At 35.1% G+C, this 21,436-nt stretch overlaps 1 long non-coding RNA gene across 1 annotated transcript in view; it reads right to left on the reverse strand.

Annotated features, from left to right (window-relative positions):
* The window catches only part of LOC130541339 (uncharacterized), a 119,524-nt gene that overhangs the window by 79,064 nt on the left and 19,024 nt on the right, over positions 1-21,436 (reverse strand). The window contains exon 2 of the long non-coding RNA XR_008955382.2: positions 8,304-8,447. This is a non-coding gene — a long non-coding RNA (uncharacterized LOC130541339). The remainder of the gene's footprint in view (positions 1-8,303; positions 8,448-21,436) is intronic.

Here is a 21,436-nt window from a genome sequence, read left to right on the forward strand (position 1 = left end):
TGCAGCTGGTTAATATCAAAGATATGGCTATTTATCTTCAAGTTAATTGCAAATCACTTTTTTCTGAAACTGGATAGCATTGCTGCAGTTTTACAGTCATTTTAAATTATTCCAAATTGCATGTGTGGTTGCCACAGACTAGAAAAAATATTTAATATTTCCATTGAAATGTTATGGGCTAATCATGTAAAATGATATGTGTTAATAACAAACATTGTCCTACCATGCCAACTTCCAAATTTGAGTATCAAATATTTTCTTAATTATATGGTACTATATGTGGGGTGACACAGTAAATATCATGGAATGTTTTCTTTAATTAGTAATATGCAATTTACTAGAAATTGAGTGGAGATTTTACTGTTATTCTTTGGAAGGGTATCTCTGTAGGTTTTATTTAAAAAATTAGCTGAGCAATATTTTATTGAACATATTAAAACAAGTCTCATATAGTTTATTCTAATGAAAATTAGCTGAACATTATCTTATGAAACTTATCAAAGCAAGTCTCATACAGTTTAACAAAATCATAGCTGTTTTTTGTGTGCAAAGTTATAGCCATGTTTTCTAAAAATTCGACATTAGATACTTATATTAGCTTGTACGCCACTCTAAAATTTCTTAAATTATTAGTGTCAATGGCAATAATATACTTCTTTTAAACTCTTTTATGCTTCAAACATAGTTAAAATATTAATTTTGAATGAAGAGATAGGAAGCTATACTCTACATTCAGCAGTCTCCATTGTACAAAGAGAAAAACAGACGGCCGGGGCATTTGGTAGAGCAAAGCTGCAACCTAGAGGTACATTGAGTAGATCCATATCATTGTTATCAAGGGGGTGAAAAGAAAGCACATAGTAGGAGAGGAAAATGAGAAAATATGAGTGGGGGAAAAAAAGATGCAGAAAGTGGCACCCAAGTGGGAGACCCAGTCACCTTGTCTCCACAGAGAAGGTGAGCTTTGTGACAAAGACCCATACATTTCAGCTCTCAGCACTGTGTGCAGGGAAGAAGGGACAGGGAGAGAAGGTAATTTTGTTTGTATTTTTGTGATGATTTGATTAATCTTCCTTTCCTCAGACTCTGTTCAACATTGTGTCCCTAATCAGGTGTTCAATGACTGGCAAAGAGTTGCTTCTTAATGTTTTGTGGATGACTAAGTGAGTAAGTAAATGTGTGTTAATCACAAAAGAATAGGTTAGTACCTTGTTATACAAAGTGTGGTCCTGAAACCAGCAGCAACATTGCCATCTCCTTCCTGCTTGCTAGAAATTCACAATCTCAAGCTTCATCTAAAACTGACCAGATCAGAAACTACATTTTTTAAAAATCTCCCAAATGATTCCTATGCATTTTAAAGAAGCATTGGGCTATATTTTGCATGTCCTCCAGACTTAAAGCAGGCAGACTTTTTAAAGTCCAGCAAAAATAATAGGCATAATTTTATGAAATGAGCCTCTGGGGTGGAAGACACTACATAAAAACAAAAGAAAATTAGGAAGCTCTAGGAAATAAAATCTGATTGTATACATAATCCAAATGTTGAGTAAGAAGTGCGGTTCTTAACAACAAACAAACAAGCAAAAGTACCAAAATGGTGTTGGACAAGGAGTTCTCTGCAAGTGTGGGTTTTTAAAATAAGTATAATAGTTAATATTTAACGAATTTTCTGTATACCAGACACTATTCTTGGCTCTTTATATAAATTAATTTGTTTAATTAATTATGCAAAACCCATGCAATAGGAGGAATGTTGTCTCCATTGCATAGATGCAAACGCTGAGGCAAAAAGAAGTTTAATAGTCCAAATTTAAACAGTAGATAAGTTGTGAAGGCAATATTTCAAAATCCAAAATACCACTTCTCTACCAGTTATGAAACAATGGAACTGACTTCTAACTATAGCATTTCATAGTCTTAAGACAAAAATGAGACTTACTACAAGTCTACGTATAAGAAAAAACTATTATTTTTCTTTCTTTTATTTTCTTTTGAAATGAGTTTAAATGGAAGAAGATAAAGAAAGATAGTCTCAGTATTTGGGACCAAAGGTATAATTGCTGATGAATAAATAAAACAGTAAAACTCCTCAATTGTTATTTTGTTTTTTCTCTGACACTGGCAATAATCTTAGCAATGAAAACAGTAGAACAGGTATTCTTAGAAAGGCATATAAACTCACGATAGGTGAAAGATTTAAAAACATATTCTAAATGATTTAAAACATATTCTAAAAAACATGTTCATATTCAAATTTAAAATATATAAATGAGACACAGATAAATTACATCTTATGGTATTAAGGAAACCTAAAATAAAAAACATTAGAAAACTATAAATAATCATTTAGGAAGCATATTAAAAGGGAAAGATTTCTAAAAACTAAAAAATGAGGAAGAAGTGAACTATGTAAATTTAAAAATATAATTTACAAATATCTGGGCAATAACTCCAAGAAACATATTAGAAAATTGTATATTAGATAATGAAAAAGCCATATATATTATATGAATATTCATTTCAGGTTTGTTTATAACAGCAAAAAATTAGAAACAGCCTAAATTTCTAATGATAAGTTCTTATGTAAATTATGTTATTTCTACATTATAAAATTTTTAGCCTACAAAGATGAATATGTAAAAAACTATAAAACCAGGAAATGTTTAAAATATGTAGTAATTCTATGTGTGTTTACATGTAAATTTATTAAAAACTAAAATGTCAGAAAAAGTTCATTGAAGACAAAACGTATAGAAAATATCTCATATTTATAGAAGAATTTGTGGGGATTTTTAGCATCTGACTTTTTAAAACCTATGTTTCTTGAAACTTATAGAATGGACATGTATTATTATCTTTAATTTGTTTAAAATCCTGTAAAGCAACATCTATAGAAGAGACGGTTTGTGAGTAGCCCTCACCACCCCATATGTGCTCATATCCAGTGAGTCCCACAGGTTTCTCTGGGAGTTAACAGATTAGGAGACAGTAGAATCAAGGCAGCCATTGTGAAATTACACCAAATAAGCAAACTAGGAATAGAAAGAACTTCCTGAACCTAATAAAAGGGATCTCAACTTAGTTTACTGGGACTTTCAATCACAAATGAAGATTTATTTTTATCAAAAGCTTTTCTGCATTTACTGAAATGATCATATGATCTTCTCCTATATCCTGTTACTATGATGGATGACATTATTTCATATCAGCATGTCAAACCAACCTTGCATTGTTGCAATAAACATCACTTGCTTATGATGCAGTATGCTCTAAGTATATAATGGAATTTCAAACATTGTCTTAGTATCCTTTTAATATTCTAGAATATGTGGTGATAACTCCTATTTCATTCCTGATATTTGTGATTTGTGTTATCTCTTTTTATTTCTTTGATCAGTTTAGCTAGAGGTTTAATAAGTTTTAAATATATTCTTACTTTCCTCCATTGTTTGCCTTCTTTTCTTTCTTACTTATTTTTCTTTCTTCTCTTCTTACCTTACATATATCCTTCCTTCTACTTTCTTTGGATTTAGCTGCCTGATATAAAACCTCAGATTATTGATATTTGATCTTTTTTATTTTTTATATAAACATTTAAACTTACAGGATTTTTCTCCAAAAAAAGCATTAGCTATACCACACAATTTTTGATGTGGAACAAATTTTGATGTTATAATTTAATTATTTTTACTGTCAATTATCAATTACAAGACTCAAGTATTATTGATTTCTAATAGAATTCTGTGGGATCAGAAGACATTTAAACATTTTATATTAATTGAGATCTTCGATTTATGGTATAGAATGCTGAAAAGAGTATTATGCTCGCTCTTACAACAACAACAAAAAGCTCAGACAATCTTTAAAATTATAACTTTACTGGGATACAATGGATAGCTGATGTCACAGAGCAAACAACAAACTCAGAATCTATGCAAACACGAATAGAGCCAAGGACAAACAGGACCCAAGTACTTGCTTATCTGGAGCAGATGCCAGACACCAAACCCTAATAAGCAAATAAGAATTTAGTCAAAAATGTCAAGGAATATCTGAAAGCTGATTGTGGGGTAGCATAAGAGAATAGAACCCTTAGGAGCCACAGATACGAGGAAATTTATACTCACTTTGTCTCTTTTCTACACACCTTACCACATGCAGATGAAAAAGACTGGAGGAGGAAAGCCCTAAGAAAATCTTCCTAGTGGTACAAGCCTGGGGAAAGGAAGAGCAGCTAATTTAAGAAAGGCACAAAACTTCACACAGATCATCCTACCTAATTTCTCCTATGAAAGAAACATAGAAGGATGAATGTATAATTGCAAATAAGGGGATGAAACAGGAAAATTAATATTACTCCTGGAATGGAGAAGAGATACATTCTGGGCCCAGACTATTAGAATTATCCTACAGCTGAGGAAATGACAGAATAGTTTAGAAGCAACTGGGCACAGTGGCTCACGCCTGTAATCCCAGCACTTTGGCAGTTCACTTGAGGCCAGTGGTTCGAGACCAGCCTAGCCAACATGGTGAAATCCCATCTCTACTAAAAATACAAAAATTAGTCAGGCATGGTGCTGCATGCCTATAAGCCCAGCTACTTGGGAAGCTGAGGCACGAGAAATGCTTGAACCCAGGAGGCAGTGATTGCAGTGAGCCGAGATTGCAACACTGCACTCCAGCCCGAGTGACAGAGCAAGACTCTGTCTCCAATAAAAAATAAAAATAAAAATAAATTAAAAAAAAAGAATTTAGGAGGTCTCACCTCTGAGATCCAGGGACATACCACCTGCCTAATAATTAGTCTCAATCAAAAAACATAAAATGCTTCCCACGCACTCCAGTAAAAGTTGAGTAATAAATAAAAATAAAAATAGTCTAATGCTAGAGAATAAAAAAGATAAAACTTTCTAGGAAACTATAATCTAAGGAAAGAAGAATGATAGGGGAAGTTGAATTCTGGGATAAACGAAAGATAACTACAGCAAGATGTAAAGCAGGATAACTATAGCAACAAAAAAACTCAAATCAAGCTAAACTCCTAACTAGATTGATACCAAGTTTAATTAAATCCAAAGTAAGGCACAAAAAGAAATAAATAAAAATTAGAGCAGAAATCAATGCAATTCAAAGAAGGTAATCAATGGAGAAAATAAATAAAAACAAAAGCTGATTCTTTGAAAAGATAAATAAGTTTGATAATTCTCTAGCCAGGCTAACAAAGAAAAAAAGAAAGAGGTCAGTAATTACTAACATCAGATATGAAAGAGGGGAGGTAACCACAGATCCAACGGACATTGAAAGGCAGTAAATGAATATTATGAACCACTAATAATCTAGATGACAGGGACCGATTGCTTAATAGACACAATCTGCCAAAACTTACACAAGAAAAAATAGACAATTTGAATAAGCCTATAACTATCAAAGAAATCAAATCAATGATTAATAACCTTCCAAATAGAAAATATCAGTCCCAGATGGGTCTGCTGATAAATTCCATAAAAAATTTAAGGAATAAATTATACCAATTCTTCATAATCTCTTTCAGGGGATGAAAGTCCTAACTTATACTTTGAAGCCAGCATCAGCCTAACACCACAACCAGACAGATATTGTACAAAAATAAAACTACAGACCAATACCTCTCATAAACACATATGCAAAAATGCTCAACAAAATATTAGCAAATCAAATCCATCAATGAATAAAAAGAATTATACACCATAACAAATGGGATTTATCTCAGGTATGCATGGCTGGTTCAGTATTTGAAAGTCAATTAATGTATTCTATAACATCAACAGACTAAAGAAGAAAAATCATGTGATCATATCGATAGATTCAGAAAAAACATTTGAAAAAATCTAACTAATTCATGATAAAAACTCTGAGTAAACTAGGAACAGTAGCGAACAACTTCCTCCATTTGATAAAGAATATATATAAAAAACTTACAGCTAACATCTTACATAATGGTGAGAAACTAGAAGCTTTTTTACCAATATCAAACACAAGGCAAGACATCCCCTCTCACTACTCCTTTTCAACATTGTACTGGAAGTTCTAGATAATGAAATAAAACAATAAAAGGAAATAAAAAGTATATTGTTTAAAAGGAAAGAAATAAAACCACCTTTATTCCACAGGTGACACTATTTTTTATTTATCAACTCTGAAAGAATTGACAAAATGCTCCTGGAACAACTAAGCAATTATAGTAAGGTGGCAAGACACAAGGTTAACATACAAAAGTCAATTGCTTTCCTATATAACAACAATTAATAAAATACCATTAATATTAGCACCCCAAAACTAAAATACTAACAAACATGTCTAACAAAATATTACAAGACTTATATGAGAAAAACCACAAAACTCTGATAAAAGAAATCAAATAAGAACTAAATAAATAGAGAGATATTTTATGTTTGTGGATAGGAAGACTCCATGTTGTCATGATTTCAATTCTCCCCAACTTGATCTATAGATTCAATGAAATTCCAATCAAAATCCCATCAAATTATTCTGTGGATATCAACAAACTGATTCTAAAGCTTATATAAAGAGGGAAAAGACCCATAACAGCCAACACAATATTGAAAGAGAAGAACAAAGTGGGAGGACTAATATTACTCAACTTCAAGACTTACTGTAAAGCTATCTAATCAATATACTATAGCATTGGCAAAAGAATAGAACAATAGATCAATGGAACAGAATGAGATTCCTGAAATAGAGACCCACATACAGTCAACTGATCTTTGATGAAAGAAGAAAGCAATATAATAGAGCAAAGATAGCCTTTTCAACAAATGATACTGGAACAATTGGATATCCACATGCAAAAATAAATAAATAAATCTAGATACCAACCTTACACCATTTACAAAAATTAATTCAAATGTATCACAGACCTATATGAAAAACACAAAACTATAAACTTCCTAGATGATAGAATAGGAGAAAATCTAGATGACTTTGGGAATGGCGGTGACTTTTTACATGACCCTAAAGGCATGATTCATGAAAGAAAGAATTTCTAAGCTGGATTTCACCAAAATTAAAAATATCTGCTGTGTGAAAAGATAATGTCAAAAGAATGAGAAGACAAGCCATAAACTGGGAGAAAATATTTGCAAAAGACACACCTGATAAATAAGTATTATCCAAAATATACAAAGAACTCTTAAAACTCAACAGTAAGGAAAACAAAAACACAATTGAAAAACGGTCCAAAGACCTTAACAGACACCGCACCAAAGAAGATACACAGATGGCAAACAAGCACATGTAAAGATGTTTCACATCTTACGTTATCAGGAAAATGCAAATTAAAACAACAATGAGATACCACCACACATGTATTAGTATGGCCAAATCCAGAACACTAAAAACAAATCTGTTGAGGATGTGGAGCAACAGAAATTCTCATTCATTACTGGTAGGACAGCTACTTTGGAAGACAGTATAGTAGTTTCTTATAAAACTAAACATACTCTTCCCATAAGATCCAGCAATTGTTCTCTTTAATATTTGCCCAAAGGAGTTAAAAACTTATGTGTATGCAAAAACCTTCACATAGATGTTTATAGCAGCTTTTCTCATAATTCCATAACTTGGAAGCAAACAAGCAGTCCTTCAGTAGGTGAATGGATAAATAAACTGTGGTACATACAGACAATAGAATATTACTCAGGACTAAGAAGAAATCAGCTATGAAGCCATGAAAAGATACAAAGGAAACTTAAATGCATATTACTAAGTGAAAAAAGCTAATCTGAAAAGTCTACATACAGTATGATTCCAACTATATGACATTCTGGAAAAGGCAAAACAACAGAGTCAGTAAAAAGATCAGAGATGTCCAGGAGTTAGGAGGAAGGAGAGGGATGATAAATTGGTGGAACACAAAGGATTTTTAGGGCAGTGAAACTTCACTGTATGATAGTATAATAACAGCCATATGTCATTATACACTTTTCCAAATCCTTAGAACATGCAACACCATGAATGAACTCTTGCATAAACTATGGAATGAACCCTAGTGTAAATTATGTTAACTGCATGGGAGCAGGAGATAAATGGAAATCTCAGAAACTTCCTCTTAATATTGCTATGAATAAGAAACTGCTGGAAAAAAATAGTTTTTAAACAAAGAAACTTCTTGGCTAGGCATGATGGCTCACACCTAAAATCTCAGCATCCCAGTTCTTTGAGAGATCAAGGGAGGAGGATTACTGGAGGCCAAGACCAGCGTGGGCAACATAGCAACACCATATACTTTTTTTTTTAATTACCTGGGTGTGATGGCACATGCCTGTAGTCCTGGCCACTCCAGAGGCTGAGGCGGGAAGATTGTTTGAGACCAGAAATTTGAGGTTACAGTGAGCTATGATTGCACCGCTGCACTCCAGCCTGGGTGACACAGCAAGACCCTGTGTCTAAAAAAAAAGAGAAATCTCTCAACTCATAATCTAAACCCAGCAAGAATGATTTCATAAAAATGGAGAAGATATTTTACACATAAACAAAAACACATAATTCATTGCCAGCAGAAGTATGTCACAAAAAATGTGAAACAAAGTTATTCAGATAGAAGTAATATGGCGCTGAAACGGGAGGAGTTCCCTTAGCTCCCTCGCAGGGTGCACGGTGTGGTTCACATCTAGGGGGGAGAATGCAGATGGGTGGGTTGTGGGGAGCGTTTGGGGGCTCCGACCCCACGGCAGTGTCTAGGGGCGAATGTTTACAGCTCTCGAAGCCCCACTGGGCCTGTGTTACAGTGTGCTCTTTCAGTTTTGCTGTCTGCAGGCGGCTTGTGTTAATCAGCTCAGTTAGACCCTCCACCTTATGGCAAAGACAGAGGGCTTTCTGTATCCTGGGTTCTTGCCCTAGTGTACTGGAAAAGTCGGATCACACGTGGGCTTGGAGGATGGGTGAAAGGTTTTATCGAGTGGTGGAAGTTGCTCTCAGCGAGGTAGATGGGGAGCCAGAAGGGGGATGGAGTGGGCAGGTGGTCTTGAGGGTGGAGCTGGGCCACTCAGCGGCCGGACTCTCTTCTGACTATCCCTGGCCGAATTCCATGTTGTCCCACCGTCGATGGGCTGCGGGCGTCTGTGGTGTCTGTCGGTGTGTTCTTCTGCTCCTTTGCGCCTCTTGACATCTAGTGCTTGTGTGTGTACCCGCTACGGTCTCTCGGGTGTATATGGCCATAGGATAGGGGGTGTGGTGGGCCAGAATGCTCTCGGAAAATGCAACATTTGGTTGTGAAAACAGAAGTCCTGTTCTCACTTAGATCCATGGGCACAAGCTCGAGAGTGGAGCCCTTGCCGGGGACCCTGCCCTTCTCTACCCAGCACTTCCCTGCCCCCCTCCCATATCCGCGCTAGAATTTTTTTTTTTTTTTTTGAGAGGGAGTTTCGCTCTTGTCCCCCAGGCTGGAGTACAGTGGCGCTATCTCGGCTCACTGCAACCTCTGCCTCCCAAGTTCAAGCGATTCTCCTGCCTCAGCCCCCCAGGTAGCTGGGACTACAGGCGTGCGCCACCACACATGGCTAATTTTTTGTGTTTTTAGTAGAGACGGGGTTTTGTCATGTTGGCCAGGCTGGTCTCCAGCTCCTGACCTCAGGTGATCCGCCCACCTCAGTCTCCCAAAGTGCTGGGATTACAGGTGTGAGCCACTGCCCCCAGCCAGTACTAGAAACTTTCTATGCAAAGAAATGAGAAGTGCTCCTCTTTATTCTTTTACAAAAATTGTTCTCATTTCCTTATCTAGATTTCCTCCCTCCCATTGTTTCATATTACTATAGTATCTGCCCCATGTGTTGATTCTTGGGCATCTTCTTTCTAGTATCACGGCTTTAACACCATCTATTTGCCTGTTGCTCAGAACATTATCCCCATTCTGCACTTTTTCCCTGAACTTCAAAATCTTAGATCTAATGCCTACTAAACATTATCAGTTAAATATTCAATAAGTATCTCAAATTTATTCTATCCAGACCCGAAATCTTCTTCTAGTTGTTCATGCTAAAACCTTCCATTCAGTCTTGACTTATTCCTTTCTCTCATATCCTACCTTTAGCAAATCTAAACTCTATTTTCAAAACATATTCAGAATTCAGTTACTTCTCACCACCTATTGCACATTAATAAAAGATACCAACAATGTTCATGTTCACATAGATTATGCCATGATCTCCTACTTGATCTCACTGCTTCTACCCTTGTCTCTCCAGAGTCTGTTCTCAACACAGTAGCTGTGATCCTGTTAAAATATGACATTCATCTACCTAACAACATTCAGTGTATTCCCAGCTTAGAATAAAAGCCAAAGTCCTAAAATGGCCTGACACACTAAAGTTAATCACTACATCCCCAGACTTTACCTCTCTGACCTCATCTCACCTAACCTTTCCTCCTTTCAGTTCTCTTCAGCAAGACTGTCCTCATTGCTATTCCTCTAACATACCAGGACTCTTCTAGTCCATCATCTTTGCACTTGCTGTCCACTTGATTGGAATGCTTTTTTCCCAGATAGACACGTGGATTATTCCCTTACTTTATTTAAAACTTTGCTTATGTTACCTTTTGAGTGAGGCCTTATCCTACTGTCTATTTAAAATTCCAGCTTTTCCCATCATAGTCTGTACTGTCTACTCTCCTCTGACCTTTTTTTTCTATAGTATGCTGTATAGGTTTTTTAAAAATGTGATTTATTTTTTGTATCCTGTGCCAGAGATACTATTGCTCAGCAAACATTAATGTGCCCCCCTTATTTTGCAGATCATTTGAAGTTAGGCAAGGCCAGTTGTTTATATGGCCTATATTCATGTGACTAGTTCTTCTAGTCCAAATGACATGCACCATGTCCAGGCTAAACATTAAAAGTAGGGTCTCTTTCCATGCTGAAGTATTCAAGGAGGAGGCTACATGTTCTGAAAGGCACAATTACTGAATAAAGGAGTTTCCATCAACCTGGATTCCTGAGTGACTCACGAATATCATCACCTCTAGAAACCATGATGGACTTGCAGTGTATCCGTGAGTGAGAAATGAACTTTTGTTGTGTTAAGCCACTGAGCTTAGAGGGTTGCTTGTCACCACAGCATAATTTAAACTATCTTGATCTTGACAATACATTCCCTCTGTGAAAGCAATAATATTTTTTCTTTTTCATTTTTGTTAATGTATGTATTCCCATAACATCAGACAACTACTAACACATAGTTGCTAAATATTTGTTGAATGACTGAATAAATAAATAAATGAGTGAATGGTATCCATATATTAATAATATTATATTCCTTAACAATTCAGTGTACATTAAACCTGTGTACAAAGACTTGTTTAATAAGTACTCTGGATTTAGTCTATAGGCTCACTGAAATAAAATGTGCCCAAATCTAAGTAAGTGTCTGATGAGAGAGATTAAAAAGTTACAAGGCATGGGAGCATTTTTTCTGGTGTGAGATGGTTCTGCTAATTGTAGAACATCTAGAATCCCAAATATATTCCATTTGGAATTCTAGTGGTGCCTCTCTCCTTCCCAGTGAATAGAATGTCGAAAAAAAAAAAAAAACCAATTTAAAAAAAATAGAAACTCTGAAGACTGGAACTATCCTCATCTAGAAAACTTGATTTTTGTGAAAATTACTAATAAATTGCAAAAAAAAACCCATTTAGCTGTCAGAAGTTTCCTCTAAAGAGAATGAAAATGTTTTATTTGATATTTGAATAATTTGAAACACTGTTGGAAAATGATGTTGTAAAAAAATTTTGAAGACCTAGAAAAGGGATTGACAAATTTTTCTCTAAAGTATTTTTAGACTTTGCAGGCCACACACGGTCTCTGTTATATATTTTTCTGGTTTTTTGTTTTGTTTTGTTTTGTTTTTGCTATCTTGTTTGTTTTGTCTTATTTTTAACCCTTTAAAAATGGGAAAACCATACTTAGTTCTGGGGGCGTACAAAAACAGGCTACAGGCAGAGGGCAGAATTTAGCCTGCAGGCTGGCCAAAATTTGCCAACCCCTGCCCTAGCTCTCTCCCCTTACACTCTTAAAAGTTTTTGAGGACCCAAAGAGCTACTGTTTATATGAGTGATATAATATTGACATATATAATATCCATATTTATTGTATTCAAAATTAAAGCAGAGAAAGTTCTAAAACATTAATTCCTTTTCCAAAAACCAAAGTTAATTCATTATGTGAGATATAATTAATATGTATTTATGAAAATATATTTTTTCAAAACAAAATGAGAAGCAAGTATTTTACATTTTTGTAGATTTATTTAATGTCAAGTACTAGAAGATGAATGGATTCTCATATATACTTCTGCATTCAAGGTATACATTGTTTTGGTTTAAACATATGTAGACAAGACAGTCTTATACAGGTATGTAGTAGGAAAAGATAAGAACATTTTAATAGGCGTTTCAGATGATTGTGAATATTATTTTTAAATGCTACATCAATACTCATCATGTCATAGTTTCTCAAAAGGTAGTTGCAATGTAGAATAGGAAACCATGTCAATGAACTTTATAAACTCTGTTACACTAAAATTTATATGCCTGTCTTTGACTGAATAGTTCTTTACCCAGTCATAACTTTATAAGCATTGGTCATTTGGAAAATATTGGTTTACTAAGCTATGCATACCTACAAAATGTTGACTCTTTTATTAGTCTAAATTTTTAACAAGCGTGTTAATTAATATCACCACCAGTTGTGTGATAAAAGTCTTTAAGTATTAGAATAACAAAGTGATAGACATTCTAATTTTAATTTTAGGTTGATATCTCACATTTTATTGTTGAGAAAATACCGACATTTAATGGCCTTGAAGTGACAAGCCCATTTCATCATTTTTGACAAAAAATGCATCAAAACTTCAAATCAGAATAAACGAACTTTGTCCCTAATTTTTCCAAGTAAAAAAAACTTTTATTTCATGAAAGACTTATTCTAGCTTGCAATTTAAACAATGGCACACATGCTTTCTCTCAGAACAACTGTCATATTTTGGTATGTAACAAAAGTGATGACATGGTCAATGCTAGAGATTTAGTAAAATTAATAATATTTATTGCTTCATGAAAGATATTCTTAATTAAAACTTGTATTTTTTTTTTCCTGTGACTGAGTGGTGGTGATGAACAGTGACTATTAGTTGAGTTCAGTTCCATTACTTTGATCCATGCCAGGACACCATAGTTTTATCCCCCATTGCTGTTCCACTGTGGTTGCAAACATCAACACAGTGAAAAAAGTAAAATAACATAACACATTATTATCATAATGATTATTATCATTTTTATTATTTTAGCCTGTGGTAAACTTGAAAAGGTCACAGGGACTACTGTGTGTCCACAGATCACTTTAAGAACCGCTGTCTAGAAGTTATAGTTTGCAAGGAGGCAAACCCCTCCCTGCCAAACCTAAGCCTATCTTCCAAATGTTGGTGTAAGAAACTCCACAGATCCTGTCTCCAGTGAAGAAAGCATACCTTTTAAAGAAAGAAAAGTGTGTGTATGTGTTTGTGTGTGTGTCTGCATATGTTTAAAAACTGCAAATTATCCTAAAAGCATACAGCAAATAAAGAAACATTTATTCAAGACAATCTAAATAATCACACAATAAGAACAAGGAGCATTTGTGGCGTTTGAACCATGACCCATTTCTTTCCTTTCCCTTCCATCTTAGCATAGTAGAAACTTCAATCTAGTCAGAAGCAACCAAGAACATAGACTCCCTCTCCCTCCAGCTGCAATATCTTTCAGGAGAATTAAGGTCAATTAAAATCTAGAATATCTCCCAGGAGAGGCAGGCTATCGGCGTTTCTCATGCCACCCAGCTCTCTGTTACAGTAGCCCTATTCCAAGGCAAGAATAACTGACCTAGCCCCCATTCTAGGACAGAAGCTAAACCCCAGGCACAGGAGTTGTAGAATGCTGAGACCTTGTTAACCTTCATCCCAGCTCACTTATAAGTCTGAGTGAGCTTGTCCCTTCCATGCTGGGAGGAATAAACTAAGAAGAACAAAGGTATGCAGTTCCAACCAGTTTCCTGCTTGTAAAACAGTGTGTCACTCAAAGACAAGTGAAACAATATCCCTACACTCAGCTTTAGAGCAGTCATGCACAGATTTTGTTCAGGGGCAGAGAAGACAATAAGAAGAGAGAGCTCTGAAACACTCCCCAAAAGACCTGACTTTATTTGGAAAAGAGTATGGGGAAAGTTCAAGCTTGGGGACAATCTTGAAAACAAATAAGAGGATAATGGGAGCTCCATGAGTGTGGTGAGCTACACCATTTCCAATATAGAAAATATAGAAATCTAACAAAGAGAGCTAGAGACAGAGACGGGTAGTAGGAGGGTCCTCTTGGGTTGGAATGAAAACCAAAAATGAGTCTCAAAGACTACCCTGGCAAAGAGTATCAAATTTTAAAAAAAAGCAGAAAAATATCCAAAGAAATAATGGCTAAAACATATTTTATTTTATTTTTTGACTTATTTTTTAATTTGTATGAATGTAGGACATTCAAATGCAGTTTTGTAACATAGATATATTGTGTAGTGGTAAAATCTAGCCTTTTAGTATAATCATCATCCAAATAATGTACATAAATAATTCCTCATCCTTTACCCTTCTCCCACTGTCCCAACCTTCCAGGTCTCCAGTGCCCATTATTCCGCATTCTATGTTCATTTGTATACATTATTTAGCTCCCACTTATAATTGACAACATATAGTTTTTGATTGTACTAATAACCTAATCTAGGTATTTGCGTAGAGATTGTACTAATTAACTTTCCCACCAACAATGTAGAAGTGTTCTCTTGTCTCTGCAGCCTCACAACCTCTGTTGTACTTTGACTTTTTAATAATATCCATTCTGACTGGTATAAGATCATATCTCATTGTGGTTTGAGTTTTTATTTTTCTGATTAGTGATGTTGAGTTTTTTTCATATGCTTATTGATAATTTCTATGTCTTTTGAGAAATGTTTGTTCATATAATTTGCCCACTTTTTAATGAGGTTATTTGATTTTTAAAATTGTTGTTGTTTAACTGTTTGGATTTCTTATAGATTCTGGATATTATTCCCTTGTTGAATGCAAGTTTTGCAAAAATTTTCTCTTATTCTGTAGGTTGTCTGTTCACTCTGTTATTTCTTTGGCTATGCAGAAGCTTTTTAATTTAATTAAATCTCATTTGTCTATTTTTGTTTTTGTTAACTTTATTTTTGAGGTGTTAGTCATGAATTTTTTTGCCTAAACATATGTTCAGAAGAGTTTTTCCGAGGTATTCTTTTTTTTATAGTTTTAGGTTTTGTATTTAAGTCATTAATTCATTTTGAATTAATTTTATGTATGGTGAGACTTAAAATCCAGTTTCATTCTTCTTCATATGGCAAACCATTTTTTCCAGTACTATTTATTGAATAAGATGTCTTTTCCCCAATGTATGTTTTTGTTGACTTTATCAAAGATTAGTTGGCTTTAGGTATGTGGCTTTATTTCTGGGTTTTCCATTCTGTTCCATACATCTATTTGTCTATTTTTATACCAGAACTATACTATTTTGGTTACTATAGCCTTGAGGTAATTTGAAGTCATGTAATGTAATGCCTCTAGCTTTGTTCTTTTTGCTTAGGTATGCTTTGCTATTTAGGGTCCTTTTTGGTTCCATATGAATTTTAGGATTCTTTTTTCTAATTGTGAGAAAAATGATATTGATATTTTTATAGAAATTACATTGATTCTGTAGATTGCTTTGGGAAGTATGGTCATTTTAATGATATTGATTCTTTTGATGCATGAACATGGGATGTTTTTACATTTGCTTGTGTCATCTATGATTTCCTTCCTCAATGTTTGTTGTTTTCCTTGTAGAGATCTTTCATCTTCTCGGTTAAATATATTCCTAAGTATTTTATTTTTGTAGTGATTGCGAATGGGATTGGCTTCTTGATTTTGTTCTCAGTTTGATTGTTACTAGTGTGTAGAAGTTCCACTGATTTTTGTACATTGATTTTGTATCCTGAAACTTTACTGAACCAATTTATCAAATCTAGGAGTCTTCTGGAGGACACTTTAGTGTTTTCCATATGTAAGATTATATCATCAGCAAACAGATAATTTGACTTCCTCTTTTTCAATTTGGTACCTTTTTTTTTTCTTGCCTGATTGCTCTGGCAATCAGGTTCTTCCAGTACTATGTTGAATAGGAGTAGTGAATATGAGCATCCCTGTCTTGCTCTAGTTCTTAAGGGAAATGCTTTCAATTTTTCCCCATTCAATATGATGTTTGCTGAGGGTTTGTCTTATATGAATGTTATTATTTTGAACATTCATATAATTATCCTTGAATTATTCTTGCCTGATTGCTCTGGCAATCATAGTACTTCTGGTGCTATGTTGAATAGGGGTGGTGAATATGAGCATTCCTGTCTTGCTCTAGTTCTTAAGGGAAATACTTTCAATTTTTCCCCATTCAATATGATGTTTGCTGAGGGTTTGTCTTATATGAATGTTTTTATTTTGAAGTATGTTTCTTCTATGCCTAGTTTGTTGAGGGTTTATATCATAAGAGGATTCTGAATCTTATCAAATGCTTCTTTTGCATCTATTGAGATGATCGTATGATTTTTGTTTTCTGTTTATGTGGCAAATCACATTTATTGATATGCATATGTTAAACCATCCTTGCATCTCTGGAATAAAATCCACTTGGTCATGATGAATTATCTTTTTGATATGTTGTTGGACTTGGTTTGTTAGTATTAGGTTTGCTAGGATTTTTGCATCTATGTTCATCAGGAATATTGGTCTGTAGTCTTTTCTGTTGTGTTCTTGCCTGGCTTTGGTATCAGGGTAATACTGGCTTCATAGAATGAGTTAGGGAGGAATACCTCCTCCTTGATTATTTGGAAGAGTTTTAGGAGGATGGGTACCATCTCTTCTTTGAATGTTTTATAGAATTTGGCTGTGAATCCATCTGCTCCTGTGCTTTTTTGAGGAGGGAGATTTTTTTAATTACTGATTCAATTTCACTACTTTTATTAGTCTGTTCAGGATTTCTGTTTCTTTATCATTCAATCTTGGGAGGATGTATGTTCCCAGGAATTTATCCATTTCCTCAGGTTTCAAGTTTGTGCATGTATGGTTTTTCATATGTCTCTAATGATTGTTTTTTATTTCTGTGGTATCAGTTGTAATGTCTCCTTTTTTCATTTCTGAATACGTGTATTTTGGATCTTCTCTTTTCCTGGTTCATCTTGCTAGTGGTCTATCAACCTTATTTATCTTTTCAAAGAAACTTTTCATTTCATGGATCTTTTGTATTGTTCTCTTGTTCTCAATTTCACTTAGTTCTGCTCTAATCTTTGTTGTTTCTTTTCTTCTGCTAGCTTTTGGCTTAATTTTTTTCTTGTTCTTCTAGTTATTTGAGGTGAAATTTTTGGTTGTTAACTTGTGATGTTGTTATTATTTTGATGTAGGCATTTAATGCTATAAAATTCCTTCTTAGCACTGCTTTTGCTGTATCCCAAAAGTTCTGGTACGTTATATCTTGATTTTCAATCATTTAAAAATATTTTAAATTTTTCATATTAATTTAGCCATTGACCCAAAGATGGTTCAAGTTTATGCTGTTTAATTTCCATATATTTGTATCATTTTGCGAGTCCCTGTAGACATTGATTTCTATTTTTATTCCACTATGGTCCAAAAAGATACTTGGCATGAGTTTAAATTTTTAAATTTTTTGAGACTTGTTTTCTGGCCTAACATATGGTCTATCTTGGAGAATGTTTCATGTGCAGATGAGAAGAATGTATATTCTACAATTGTATATTCTACAAATATATGTTAGGTCCATTTGTTCTAAAGTCCGATTTAGGTCCAGTGTTCCTTTTGTTGATTTTCTGTCTTGATGATTTGTCTTATGCTGTCAGTGGGGCATTGAAGTCATCCACTATTATTGCATTGCTGTTTATCTCTTCTTTAGGTCTAGTAATTGTTTTATGAATCTGGGTGCTCCAGTGCTGGTGCATATGTATTTAGGATGATTGTATCTTCTTGGTGAATTGATGCTTTTATTAATATATAATGACCTTCTTTGTCTTTTTTTAAACTATTGTTTATTTGAGGTCTGCTTTATCTACATAAGTATAGCCACTACTGCTCACTTTTGCTTTCCATTTTCATGAAATATCTTTTTCCACCTCCTTACATTCCATCTGTAAGTGTTTTTAAAAGTAAGGCAAGTTTCTTATAAGCAGTATATAGTTGGTTCCTGTTTCTTTATCCATTTCTACAATCTATATCTTCTAGATGGAGCATCTAACCTATTTATATACAAGTTTGACATTGATATGTGAAGTTTTTTTTTTTCCTGTCATAATCTTAACTGTTATCTAGTTGCTTTGTAGATTGTTTCTTTTTTTTTTCTTTTTGTCTTTGTGGTTTGGTGTTCAAGTGTGTTGCCATGTTGTTTCTTTCTCTTTTCTCCTTTGTGTAATTGTTTTATGGGACACTATGAGCACCATGCACTTGTGTCAGCAGATGTTGTAATGGACTGCATGTTGAACTGCCAGCCAGTAGGTGGCACTTGTCAGTGAAAGCCAGCTGCAGTGGTAGCAGTCGAGTTTATGCTTGATCTTTGATAACCAGGAGATATACTTGGGTGTCACAGGTGATGGGCTGGGCCTTGGAACTTCCAATGTTTCCAACCCTGTGCTCTGCTTCCAAGATGGGGGTGGGGTTGCAAAGCTTGGCAGGACTAGGACAAGCAAGTCTGCACTTGGGTCATGCAATGGCAGGTGCAAGTGCTGGTCCTGATGGGGGTTAGAAGGCAGTTCTTAAGCCCCTGGAGAACTCTCCAGGAAGAAATGGAGCAATTGATGACGTTCTATGAGTTAATATAGGGAAGGAGGGGCAGCTTGGGCTCCAAATGCTAGCATGCGATAGTGGGAACCGCCTCCATTCCATGCTCTCAACTTGGTGGGCTCCCTCCTGTGGCCTGTTACTGGTAGCAAGCTGAGACAGCCAGGCAAGTCACAAGCAATTTGTCTTCATATCATAAGACTGCTAATGCCATTAAACTCCCTGCCCAGGATAAAACCATAGCTCCCAGGCCAAATGCCTCCCAATCCAGTCCTCTGAAAGGGGGGCACCCAACAACCACACTTACAGCTGGAGCACACACCACACTCACCTCTCAAGTCTGGGTGTGGAGTCTCCTCCCTGCTCAAGAATAGATTGCAAATACCCATCTGGAGACCATCCAAATCAGTGACTGCCTCCTATCCTGGCTGGCAGGTTCCTCTCAGCCCACTCCCCAAATTTTATTAAAAACATAAATCTACATATTCAAAAGTGAAATGAAATCCAGCTAAGATAAATGCAGATTCAACATAGTCCCAAAACTATATGAAGTAAAACCTGACATAGCAGAAAAACAATTCAACAATAAGATTTGGAGAATATATTACCCCCAAGTTCAATAAGGTATGGAACAACTGGAAAAATATCAATAAGAAAGGCTTGAACAACACTATATACCAACTAGACCTACCCACATCTATAGCACAGTCCATTAACAATAGCAGAGTACATGTTCTTCTGAAGCACACAAGGAATATTCTTTAGGATAAACAATATGCTGGGCCATAAAAACACGCCTCGATAATTTTTTTTATTTTTACAGCTGTTTTTAAATTTATTTTCATTTATTTATTTTTCTATAAGTTATTGGAGTACAGGTGACATTTGGTTACATGAGTAAGTTCTTTAGGGGTGATTTGTGAGCTTTTGGTGCATCATTCACCCCGAGCAGTATACACCACACCATATTTGCTGTCTTTTATCCATCGCCCCCCTACCTCTCTTCCCCCCAATTCCCCAAAGTCCACTGTAGCATTCTTATGCCTTTGTGTCCTCATAGCTTAGCTCCAACGTATCAGTGAGAACATACGATGTTTGGTTATACATTCCTGAGTTACTTCACTTAGAATAATAGTCTCCATTCTCATTCAGGCCATTGCAAATGCTGTTAATTTATTTCTTTTTATGGCTGCATAGTATTCCATCATATATATATATATCACAGTTTCTGTATTCATTCATTGATTGATGGGCATTTGGGTTGGTTCCATGATTTTGCTATTGTGAATTGTGCCACTAAAAACATGGATGTGCAAGTATCTTTTTTGAACAATGACTTCTTTTCCTCTGGGTAGATACCCAATAGTGGGATTGCTGGATCAAATGGTAGTACTACTTTCTTGGTTCTTTAAGGAATCTCCAAACTGTTTTCCACAGTGGCTGTACTAGTTTACATTCCCACCAGCAGTGTAGAAGTGATCCCTGTTCGCCGCATCCATGTCAGCATCTACTGTTTTTTTATTTTTTTTTCATTACGACCATTCTTGCAGGAGTAAAGTGGTATCACATTGTGGTTTTCAGTTGCATTTCCCTGATCCTTAGTGATGTTGAGCATTTTTTCATATGTTTATTGGCCACTCATATATCTTCTTTTGAGAATTGTCTATTCATTAGCCTACTTTCTAAGAGGATTTTTGTTTTTTTCCTACTGGTTTGTTTTGAGTTTGCTTCTACAACAAACTGGATATTAGTCCTTTGTCAGCTGTACAGTTGTAAACATTTTCTCCTACTCTGTGGGTTGTCTGTTTACTCTGCTGACTGTTCCTTTTGCTGTGCAAAAGCTCTTTAGTTTAATTAGGTCCCAGCTATCTATCTTTGTTTTTGTTGCATTTGCTTTTGGGTTCTTGGTCATGAAATCCTTGTCTAAGCCAATGTCTAGAAGGGTTGTTTCAATGTTATCTTCTAGAATTTTTATAGTTTCAGGTCTTAAGTTTAAGTCCTTAATCCACTTTGGGTTGATTTTTGTATAAGGTGAGAGAAGAGGGTCCGGTTTCATTCTCCCACAGGTGGCTAGCCAATTAACCCAGCACCATTTTTTGAAAACGGTGTCGTTTCCCCACTTTATATTTTTGTTTGCTTTGTCAAAGATCAGTTGTCTGTAAGTATTTGGGTTTATTTCTGTGTTCTCTATCCTGTTCCACTGACCTATGTGCCCATTTTTGTATCAGTACCACACTGTTTTGGTGAGTATGATCTTAAAGTATAATTTGAAATCAGGTAGCATGATGCCTCCAGATTTGTTTTTTTTTTTTTTTTTTTTTTTGCTTAGTCCTACTTTTGCTATGTGGGCTCTTTTTTGGTTCCATATGAATTTTAGAATTTTTTTTCTAATTTTGTGAAGAAAGACAGTGGTATTTTGATGGGGACTGCATTGAATTTATAGATTGCTTTTGGCCATATGGTCATTTTCACAATATTGATTCTACCCGTCTATGCGCATGGGATGTGTTTTCATTTTTTTGTCTCGTCTA

This window comes from Pan paniscus, chromosome 2 (genome assembly GCF_029289425.2).
Source record: "Pan paniscus chromosome 2, NHGRI_mPanPan1-v2.0_pri, whole genome shotgun sequence".
NCBI lineage: Eukaryota > Metazoa > Chordata > Mammalia > Primates > Hominidae > Pan > Pan paniscus.